The sequence below is a fragment of the Lampetra planeri genome, chromosome 20 (assembly GCF_965212315.1).
Source record: "Lampetra planeri chromosome 20, kcLamPlan1.2.h2, whole genome shotgun sequence".
Taxonomy (NCBI): Eukaryota; Metazoa; Chordata; class Hyperoartia; order Petromyzontiformes; family Petromyzontidae; genus Lampetra; species Lampetra planeri.
Window position 1 is genome coordinate 5313896 of NC_136126.1, and position 12531 is coordinate 5326426.

Consider the following 12531-nt stretch of genomic DNA (forward strand, 5'->3'; position numbering starts at 1 on the left):
CCCCTCCCTGCACGACGGACACAATAATCCCCTGTGGGCTGGTGGAACCAGTGGGTTCCTACCAGTATTACAACGATTGACTTTGCAGCACTGCCCTCTGCTGAAAACGAAACAATGCAGCAGCCTACAGCACCTGCTTGTGCTTGGCGGTTGCCCATCTAAGCATGATTCAGGCTCAACCTTGCATAGCTGCCGACACCTGATGGGATGCGGTGATATCTGTGTACATTTTGTTGTAGGCTTGCTGCACCGAGCATCCGTCCCAAGGACTTAACTGGAGATGCCCTGGAGCAGCAGCCAGAGTCGTGTTTAAGATAAGACACGCCGAGAAACGGAGAACAGCGGAACCTCGGAAGCATGGGGCCAGTTCCATAAATCATCTAAAAAAACCTGATTACACACAGTGTCTGAGCCTATTGCAACATAATATTTTTGAGCTGACTTTCACAAAAAAAACCTGCAATGCAGCAAATGCCGCCATTTATTTGCTGCGGTGGCCAATTTAGAGAATTCCCTTATTACACCGTGATTCTTCATCCCTGTGTGGAAAATTCTTCCACTCCCTCGTTGTTCTATTAACTTGTAAACTAATTCAACCACGGTGTGTAAGCGGGTCACTTGGTCCAACGCTGTATTACTTCTATCCTTCGCTACGCAAACAATGTTCATGCATTCAAAGCCCCCTTAAATATTCTGGGATGCTGACATTCATGGCTGATTCCCAATGACTCACTCTCACCAAATGATTGTGCCATGAATGGAATTCACGCTTTTAATAAATAATTTATTTGTTAAGCGATTATCCAAAGGATCCCAATTATTATTTGTCATGGGCACATTTCAAGGATTCGTTGATAGCTAGTTGACGTGCGGACTAATCGATAATTATGTAAAATTTCGATTTAAAGCTTTCGTGACTGCAGGGATTCATCTTCTTGGTTCTTTCGGTAAAGTCACGTAGAATGGAAACAATAAAAATAATACAATAAAACGTAATAAAATAATTCTCACGACGTTTCGGCCACAACGCAAGCAGCCGTCAGACCTGGTCTTCACCTGATGACGGCTGCTTGCGTTGTGGCCGAAACGTCGTGAGAATAATTTTATTATGTTTTATTTTATTATTTTTATTGTTTCCATTCTACGTGACTTTACCGAAAGAACCAAGAAGATGAATCCCTGCAGTCACGAAAGCTTCAAATCGAAATACGTACTCAATATTCGCACTCATCATGAGGCACCTTCAAACAATGATTCGGGGAATGGAAGAACATAGTAAAAAAAAATCAATGTATTATTAGATCAGACCTATGTGCAAAATCTTTAAACAGTGTCATGAAAATGCAGTACTCTATAGTATAATAAAACAAACTGCCTGCAGAGTACATTAATATCTGCAATTGAATAAAAACAAGAAAAACTGCAATTATATTTGCATTCCTATGTTCCGAAGAAGAGTATTTTAAAAGCCACACTAATGAGTTTATCTTTAGGGACGACGCGGTATTTTATATTAAGCTTTTGACATTTTTCTGCTTTGCCCATCACTCAATAACGGCTACAAATCCGGCCAATTATTTTTCGTCAGAAGCGCCACTCCCTGTCTAAAGGATTATAAACCTATTCTGAACGCAGAACCCTAAAGTCGGGCTTAGCACATAATTGTTACATGATGAACGCAGACAGACAGAGCAAATTCGCGAATGAAACAAGGGTGCAATAAATAAATAAGGTAACTGGAGGGAACACATTATCCAGCAGTGTCAGTGGCTCGTGACAAATTACATTTGGGAAGCTTGTGAGAGCTCGGCAGCGCATCTCTTATCCCCCCTCAACCTGTGGTCTGTCATAGCCTTGCAATTCCGCTATAGGGTGGCACCTGCGCCTCAGATCGTTTGCATGCAACCGCAAGGGGACCCGCGGATGGCCGGGTCACATAAACCCTTCCACTCTCAGCGCTGTTTTTTTTTCCAATGAAAAAAAATAGAAAGGCAACCAGAGATGGCTCAGATGTTAAAGCGCTGAGCTAATACCACTGAGATTTCCGGGATTTTTAATCAGGGCAGCTGCCCCATGATTGAACTGGGTGCTTAAGTGTAGTGAGTTGATGATCTCAGCCCAGTCACCAATTATTGTATAGACAAAAATAAAAAATAAATTCATCACGTTAAATTTGTTTTTGCACTTAATCTGGTTAATATCCTACTCTGAGAGTGAAAATGTAATATTGGTTTGATTGTCATGCGATCCTTTTTTGTATCTGAAGCAGGGCAGGTGGAGATATTACTGTACACTGTAATGTCTCCTTTCTGAGGACTGTTCTTTAGGATGGGGTTGATGCACTGGATTTATTACTGGTGAAAGTGTTGATGAACATTATATAACCAGGTCATGTTTATTACCCACAATCCACCACTACCCACAATTCACCACTTATACGTTCGAAATATTGAATTATTTTGCACAACAGTTTTACATTTTATATAGGTGTTATTTGCTCCCCTGAAGTGCATACATTTTAAATCCATGTTCAGAAGATTTTTCGTAAAACGTGAAACAGCCACAGCTGGTCTCGACACGTCCCTTCCGTTCCAATCAACAGAAGCGACAGAAAGCAGTTGGCAGGCAGCGCTTTCATTGTCAGAGCTGCCTTTCATATCTCACGCAAGTTTTGTATGAGTGTGTTAAGCTTTTTCTAAGAATTGGCCTTTTGCACACAAACAGAGTGCTGGATTCATCTTCTTGGTTCTTTCGGTAAAGTCACGTAGAAGGGAAGTAATAAAATAATAAAAATAAAACATAATAAAATAATTCTCACGACGTTTCGGCCACAACGCAAGCAGCCGTCCTCAGGTGAAGAACAGGTCTGTCGGGAAGACAGCGTCTGAATGAAACACTCCAGGCTTGGAGCGTATATTTAAGCTGGGTTGGACGGGGAAGAGCGCCTTGACAAAAGAATTTGCATATCAAGAGGAATTTAGCATATTTATGGGAAATGCAGATATGGGATTAGTACTACTTGTGAAATACGTAGGAGGTGGGCGGAGTGCTGGATTTCACAGTCATGGCGTACGGCTCTCCGACGCGTTTTTGGGTTGTACCACGCCTGGGCCGGGCACGAATTCCGACGTTTCGCTCCACGACAAACACACGCCACATACGTGCGACTCTCAATCAGGCACAACCCCTCTGCCAATCTACTCACATCCACTCCTGTATTCGTCAGCAGCCACCCTTCGCACTGCGTGCCCAGGGCTAACATGTTCGCATTGGGTCTGGGAGCTTCCTGGGGAACTTCAAGAACCGAAGAAGCTTTCAGGTCGTGGAACGACACGTCGAACAAACCGCGGTGCGACCCGTAAACTCATCGGAGGGCTGCTGTGAACCAGCGGCCACTGTAGCGGTGGCCAACTGGCATCTCCCGAACCGCACGCGGTTCTTTAATTCACCACACGCGGCTCTATCGAAGCGGCATAACGTAGAACGTGCTAGCACAGTAGCAAGGAATAATGAATATCTCCCGTGCTGTGCCGAAAACTGTCAATATATATACACACGCATATACATACTTGGCTCTTTGCAGAACTCATGGCGTACGTTTTTTGGCTGGTGCCCTGTTACATGTTGGCCACCCTTGGAGCGTGTGCAAGTTTGCATGCACGTACGGAAAAGAGAATAACAGCAAAGTGAGTGCACGGGGCCTTATAAAATGAAAGAGGCATTACAACGCACGTATAAATTTCGATTTAAAGCTTTCGTGACTGCAGGGATTCATCTTCTTGGTTCTTTCGGTAAAGTCACGTAGAAGGGAAATAATAAAATAATAAAAGTAATATTCTTATATATTATTATATATATAAATATATAAAACCTATTATTATATTATTCTATATTTTTTATTATGTTTTACTTTTATTATTTTATTATTTCCCTTCTACGTGACTTTACCGAAAGAACCAAAAAAACGCACGTATACACAGATGCTGCTTACGACCAAATCTTTCGTTATGCGCACTATCGCATCAATTGTCAGCAGGCAAGCATGGTTCAGGCTTAAGCCTCGGATAGTTCTTGAAGAAGCGACCCACGAATGCACAGCGGGCGGTTATGGTCTGTGGTGCTATGTGATGGGCAGCAGACGGCATGCAGCAATACAACACCGTTGCAGTGTACCTCTATGTTCCCACGTTATACGCGCATCGCCTTCACCAATCCGCATTGGCCAGTGTGGCGAAGTACGGTTAAATGTGCTCCACCGGTGGGATTCACACGCGGCTGTAAAATGTGGGTGTCTGCTCAAATTAAAATTAATCAGACCGATGTACTGCTGCCGCATCATTGGCATGTCGATCCGTGCTCGGAAGTTATTTATCACTTGGAGAACAAAGTTTCGCGGAGATCTATATTCCACATCTTTGCATTTTGTTGGTATAATCAGGAGAGTGTTGGCGACCGTGATGATGCATTTAACTATCACACTAACTTCGATTTCAGACGGCAAATGTGTTTAAATTATTTTCAGTCGTGTGAGCAAGCACTTGCAATAGGTCCGTCTTGGTCCTTGGAGGGAGACTTGCAGTTAAAATGTCTGCTTATCCCGTGCGGTCGAAACACAGATTGTTTATATTTGACACTTTGGGGTTAAGGCTATGATTGTATTGCATACAGGGTTAGCTCAGGTGCGGGGGCCCCAAGGGGAACGGTCTTCATATCTTAATCAAGCTCCTTGCATGCCACTTGTTCTCTACGTATTTACACGGCGTGCTTGAAAAGAGGCTCAATCCTTATTGTCTCTGCCTCCATCTAAGCACGCCTTGGCCCACGTCTCTGGTTACAAAAAAACCCCGATTTCAATCGTCGTCATCTCTATCGATTGGGTCACTTCAAGACTTGGAAGTGCAACGCCTCTGCCGTTGCAATCTGCGATGGCCCGACCTCGTGTGCCACCTGGCCCCGGTAATCCGAGGGAGAAAAGAGGGGACTTTGATCTGGCAATTGGCCTCCAGAGAAACGGTGTTTATTTTCCTATGGTCTCAGCCAATGTGGGGGGAGGGAGGGGGAGGGGGGGGCATAATACGAGAAAATAATTTCATAGCAAGAAATACAAATATAAAGGATATTGTTTCGGTCAGCAAATTCAAGTGTCGTCGGGTTACGCGTTGTTATCGGTGGAGCACACACACTGTCACAAACGCCCTCAGGTCGCACGTTTTGACCGTTATTGCCCCAATAACACAAAACAATTCTCAGTGCTTGCCTCACATTTTACCTTTTCTCCCAACCTCTAACATGTAAATAACAAAGTTAATCTTAACTGTAAAAAAAAGACCCTGCGGTCATTATTGAACTTTTAACAGTTTTCTTGCTGGAGTGGTGAGAATAAATCTTTGTTATAAAAGCAACAAATGAGGTCAGCGGTTTTCAAAGTCACAAACTTCACTCACCATTGGTGAAACTTGATCGAGGAACTTCTCGTCTGGCCACAGCGATGTCTAAGCGAGTGCAGGGAGGGAGCCGAAGGTGGCAGCTTTGCCCAAATTGAAGCCAAGCAACACAATGTATCTCCGGTACTTTCAGACGGAACAAATTGTCCCTTATTTTGTCAACTGTTCACTTCCAAACCGGCGCATTTTCATAATGACTTCTGATTGGCTTTGGTACCGGCAATTGCCCGATATCTCGACACAGGGGGCCAGCCTGTGCTGGTGTTTTCCCCAATGTCTATCCCCATAAAAATGATGAAAGTGGACGCACAGCGACAGAATATAACTTTTCTATTGATGTTCCTGGTGTTCTAGCAAGTACTTGGTGATGTGTAAGCTATTGATTGCACGATTATCAACCTTCTATTCATAAAAGTGTTGTTATTTCTGCGTGTCCTTCCTTTGCTCAAACACCTGAAATGCATCTATTTCAGCAGTAAATGAATGCATCTCTGTGAAGAAAATTGTGGTGAGTTCCCCCTTGTTATCTTTTATGCAGATATTTTGAGTCTGCACCACCAACCCAGGCATTAATTTCAGTCCAAATCCACCCAGGGGCAAGCCAGTTTCTGCTAAACACTAAGCCTGTCCTTGCCGTAGGCACGCGAACCACAATTGTACACTTTGGCAATTAAAAAGGAAAAATAATACAAAGCTAATGTATGTTTCGATTTAAAGCTTTCGTGACTGCAGGGATTCATCTTCTTGGTTCTTTTGGTAAAGTCACGTAGAAGGCAAATAATAAAATAATAAAAATAAAACATAATAAAATACAATTCTCTCAGCTGTCTTTCCGACAGACCTGTTTTTCACCTGAGGACGGCCGCTTGCGTTGTGGCCGAAACGTCGTGTGAATTATTTTATTGTGTTTTATTTGTATTATTTTATTATTTCCCTTCTACGTGACTTTACCGGAAGAACCAAGAAGACTAATGTATGTTAATAAGAGGTCACTTTGATGCGATTTTTTTTTATTATTAACAGTGGTCAGTCACATTCGTTATTCGCGATAAACGTGTATCTCCCGGAACTGTGCACTTAGACGCTTTTATCGGAAGGTGACATTGCAGGGCCTGCCCTGAATTGCGTTCATCCCACGCCCCCAATAATCAGAAGGCCATTGGAAACAATTCATGCAGCGATGTGGAATGTAAAGCCCTTTGATTGAGTCTGTGCGGACATTACTGTGACATTACTGGCAAAAGATTGACTGTGTAAATTGGAACTGGCTAAAAAAAGTCCCAATTGTGCTGCAGAAGTTCAACATACATACATGGATGAAATGTACATATGAGGAAATGTACCGATGCATTCCAATTGTCTTTGTTTTCATATTGCGCTAACCACCGTGCCACACCTTCTCTCCTTCACATTACATTCATTTAAAGTGCATAACATATGCAGATTGTAGCATAAATGAATGTGGTGTAGCTTACGTACCCATTTTAAAGTGGTGTACAATTGTCTGCTAGTAGGCAAAGCATAAAAAGAGAGACATACGCATATGCCACTGCGACTGCAGGAAAACAAAAGTATCCACACTGAGTTTAACACGTAGGCTTTCGTGACCAATATTATTCATAATAAAGGTTTTTGGGTTAGATGTCATAAGTATAAATGTGTCGTAACCCTCCACCACCCGACATAGCCAATTGGTAAGGGATTTGTCACGTAAATAAAACGCCAGTTAGTTACTACTTCAGCCCACCGGTGTGTTGGAGAGTAAATCCACAACATTTACAATTTGAGTTGTACGACGTTTCGCTGGTAATTACATCCACCAGCATCATCGGGCGATTTGCCAGAATAGTGAAGCAATCCACCTGCGTCCGGTCTTAAATCGAGCAGCAGAACGACGTCTGTTTAAGACGTTTAGTTGTATTAATCTTTTTCTTTACTCAAACAGGAGAAGAGCAACGTTAATAGAGCTGGCCGCATTTGAGGCGACGATTTTAGCTCATAAGTTAAGAGTCGAGCGCTCGGCTCTAGTAAATGATGCATACATTGTCTCGTCTTTATTTCCTGACTACTGCCCCCGTCGGCCCAATTACTGCACGCCCCATCAATCGGCACCCCGAGTAATAAGAACGTTTCACTGTCGCTCTCACTCCACAACATCAACGCTTCGGGGGTGTCTGGAATCTCAGAAGCACAACCCGTGCCGATAGTTGCCAGAAGGCGAGCGAGGCATGGCAGCAGCGTGCGCCGCTCTCAATTGTGTTTTTTTTTTACGAAGTATCGGAAGGGGTCAACCGAGATAGATTAATTGGTGACCTTCATTTATAACCGGTTAAGAGTGCATTGAGCCCTGGGGTTAAAGGGCATCTGGCCAGACGGCAATTGCCAATGTGTAAAAGAAAACTACAAATCTACAACGGAGAAAAAAACATCTGAAACATTTTCGAATCAATACATATGTGAAATGATACAATAAATGCAAATATATAAATGTAACCACGCCCTGCCAGCCAGCTTAACTGCAAATATCACGATTTCGGTTGCAACATTACTAATGGAGCAGTTTTTAGAGCGGTAGTTTTGTTGTCCTTCCCCGCACCTCCGATTAGCACGGTTGGCTATGTACGCTGCGAAATAAGTTCAAAACACATACGCGCACAAACAAATCGTAACGTGGGCTCGCACTCTCCCGGGTCGTCGATCGACGCGATTTGCGCCAGGGGTCGAAGCGCTCGCGCGGTTTCGCCGACGAACGCTGCATTTTCGAGCGGGCAAAGGGTGTGCGGACACAAATGGGTTAAAAACATTGAGATTGCCAAGAGCGTCTCTGCCGGGACCTCGCTCAGGTCCCCGTGACGTCAGACGATTGCAATGCTGAATTCCGCCAGTTGAGTTTGCCTATTCAAGCAGCCAGGGGGCCTTGGGGCCACGAGACATCGGACATATGGAGCGAGCAGATGCATGGCTCCATCATTAAATGTACATACATTAGCGAGCTCTACGGCCCCTTGACAGCAGATGCACATTCTGGACGAGGGCATCCTATCGTCTGTTGGCGTTGTGCGAGAAGAAGGTCTTTTTTTAGTTTTTATTGAAATTAGATTTTGTTAAGTTTCATTCTTCATCATCAGTGCGTTTGAACATTGGGGATTACGTTGTTGAAAGTATTGTACGGGGGGCTCGAGAAGTGGGTGGTTCAGCGTTTTAGTGCACTGGGCTATGAACCGGGTGACCCGAGTTTTAAATCCCGGCTCACAGCGAATGTCAGTTGCGCTCGACATTTGAATCGGTCAAAGGCCACCTCCTTCTGCACCAAACCGCACTGATTGGTGCGGTGGGCTACCTCGTGGGCAGAAAAGGGCAGTGCCGCCAAAATCAATTGTCCAGAGGGCCTCATCCAGCACCGGATTGACAAAGGGTCTATGCATGTGTGCAATGTTGTATGAGAGTAAATATTTTTTGTTGAAAACATTTTTACATAGATGTAATGAAGAGTGAATGGCAATTTAACTCATAATCAACGTTTTTGGGTTTAGATCGCGTTATTTATAAATGTGTCGTAACCCTCCACCACCCGACACGGCCAATCAATAAATAAGTGTCACGTTGACAAAAGACAAATAGTTCACTGCTTTAGCCCACCGGTGTGTTGAAGCGTGAAACCACAACATTTGCATTTTTTTTTTGTTTCACGCTTCAACACACCGGTGGGCTAAAGCAGTGAACTATTTGTCTTTTGTCAACGTGACACTTTTTTACTGACTGGCCGTGTCGGGTGGTGGAGGGTTACGACACATTTATAAATAACGCGATCTAAACCCAAAAACGTTGATTATGAATAATATTGGTCGCGAAAGCCTGCTACGTGTTAAACTGGCAATTTAACTTTTGCTTCGTTTTTGAGAGAAGCCTCCTTCGGTGCAAACGCGCAGAAATTATCATCCGAGTTGTGTCGGGGGATGATGCTTTTTAGATCTACAAGTAATGCATGCAATTTTGAGAAGAGAAAATTGGCATTATCTCGATACATTCAGGGATGAATCAAAGTCTAGGGGTGGTCAAAACGTTTTGAGAATAAGATAAACTAACATAAGATGCACTCATCTACTGCTGCGGTGGTTTCAAAGCATTATGGTGACGAGGTGATACAAAATCGCAAATCGGTGTCACGGTTTGTTTTGCTTAATTAATACTTTTATTGGATAATTTTTATTTTCCATAATCAAGACACGTGACGCCACTTCATATACTGTCTGCAGTATGCATATACAGATATATGTTGAGGTGGAAAGGCAGCCTGGAATGGTTCTGGCCACATTACCCCTTTCGTATATAAATGCTGACGGTCTCAAACGTTGCCCGCCAATAGCACTGGTGATAACTGTCTGTATAGAACAATGGTCATGAATTACAGATCATTTTCAATCCACTGCTGGATGAAGGCCTCACACTGGTCAGTGCGAGTTTGTAGAGAAGCGAGGGGGCTTGGACTGGTTCAACATATCACTCGCCAGCCACGTTAACCGCCATGAGGCATCAAACTCACGTTTCTGGGTTCAAAGCGTAGCGTGCTAACACATTGTACCACCGCCATCCCCGTCTTTGTAAAATGTGACGAGTGAAATCGGTCCGTTGTTGAACTACATATACATCCACAAGATTCATATTCTTGGTTCTTTCGGTAAAGTCACGTAGAAGGGAAATAATAAAATAGTAAAAATATAAAACAATAAAATTCTCACGACGTTTTGACTGCAACACAAGCAATCATCATCAGGTGTGAAATCCACAGCAAGAACATTTGCTCGTGTTGCAGTCGAAACGTCGTGAGAATTTAATTGTTTTATATTTGTATTATTTTATTATTTCCCTTCTACGTGACTTTACCGAAAGAACCAAGAATATGAATCCCTGCAGTCACGAAAGCTTTAAATCGAAAATCCCCAATATTGTTCGCTCGTGAATGGGTGCAGCCGCGTTGTGTGACTGTAACTCTGTGTGGTGGCCTTAAATAGACAGAGGGGGGGGAGCGGAGGCAGAGAGAGGGAGGAGGGTTAGAGAAAAAATTAGCATATCAATGAGTGGTCAACAGACGTGGTGCTGCGAATGCGATGGCACGGCAAGCAAGCCTGAAAATCAGGAGAAGGACACACTAAAATTAAATAACCTAGTAAAATATCGAAATGTAATGTAATACAACACAGAGGGTCGGTCAACACACAATTAACGCATAGCCTGGTTGATTACGTATTTCAAAGATTGCTAAGTTAGAATTTAAGTGTGAACAATCTAAAGAGAGGACACAGGCAGAGAAAACAAGTCGCCAGAGAGAGAGAAAAAAGATAAGCTTAAAACTTCCCCGTAGAAGTGGTTCAATCTTAATTTTAGAACTTTCGTGACTGCAGGAATTATTATTTGTTTCTTTCGGTTAAGTCACGTCTAAAGATAAAATAATAAATTAAATTAAATAATAGAATACGACGTTTCGATTGCAACACAAGCAATCATCATCAGGTATAATGAAGGTCTATAGTTTTCTGGTTAGATTTTATGTCGCTATTTCATTATACCTGATGATGATTGCTTGTGTTGCAATCGAAACGTCGTATTCTATTATTTAATTTAATTTATTATTTTATCTTTAGACGTGACTTAACCGAAAGAAACAAATACTAATTCCTGCAGTCACGAAAGTTCTAAAATTAAGATTGACTGTAACTCATCACACGGCTCAAGCTCAGGGCCCCCCCGACGCGTGTTTGGGGAAGTAAGTTCAAGTGCGGTTGATTGTTGTTGTTGATCATTATAAGGGCCGCTTTGTTGTACCTCAACGTTCGTGATACGTCCTTGTCGTGCCTACGGTGACAGCACAGCGGCACATTTTTTGAAGCTTTCTATATGTATGTATGTATTATTATTTTTTTAAAGAGGGCAACTCAACAATGTTTTTTGTTGTTGTTGTTCACACTTTGCGTGCTGACTGCACCGCAAAGGTCATTTGGCTGGCTTCGTGTCCCTCCCAGCGACAGCCGAAGATGTTGAACAAACAGCGGCTCCGCTTATCTTAATAACAAACACAAAGATCCCCCGTGTAGCCTTAACAGGCTGTTTGGGGCAAGTGTCGTTAGCGAGTACCTATGAAGGCCGGAACGGCACACGAGTGGGTGGTGGGTGGTCAGCACCACGCCAGACCGCCTTTGTCTCCCCAGTGGCGATATTTAATCACCGCACCGGGTACTCATTTCAGGCTGACGCGACCTAGGGGAGGCCCAGAACCGGCTCAAATAATCGTCACTGGTGATGGCCGTGAGCGGGAATCGAACTCGGGTCGCCGGGTTCATAGCGCAGCACCCAAACCACTACACTACCGCTCCCCACAGGTTAATTACACCCGCTTGCACAGTGGAGGGATAATAGTTTGCACACTGCCAATTGTTGTGTTGTACATTTTGATTAGTCGCGTGGATTTTTTTCTCCGGGTCCTCCGGTTTTCCCTCCGCATTTAGAAATTTGCGTTTAGATTATTTAGATTATTTGGCTGCTAGACATTTCCACATGATGAGCCACTTTGTGGCCAAGTTGCCAGGGAGCTTCTGAAAAATAATCTATTAGTTCAGTGGGCCTTACCTGGTAAAATAGAAATAGTTCAGTTTGATTAGTATTCATCTTCTTGGTTCTTTCGGTAAAGTCACGTAGAAGGGAAGTAATAACATAATAAAAATAAAAAACAATAAAATAATTCTCACGACGTTTCGGCCACAACGCAAGCAGCCGTTGCGTGACCATTCATTTACATTAATTCATTCTTCGATTTAAAGTTTTCGTGACTGCAGGGATTCATCTTCTTGGTTCTTTCGGTAAAGTCACGTAGAAGGGAAGTAATAAAATAATAAAAAAAAATTGTTTTATTATGTTTTATTTTTATTATTTTATTACTTCCCTTCTACGTGACTTTACCGAAAGAACCAAGAAGATTAATTCATTCGTTTATTTATTGATGCCAAAAAAATAAAGGCGTCACATGCTTCACAAAAATAAACACAAACATTTATGGGGATGTGGCGAACACTGCTTTTTTGACACATGAACC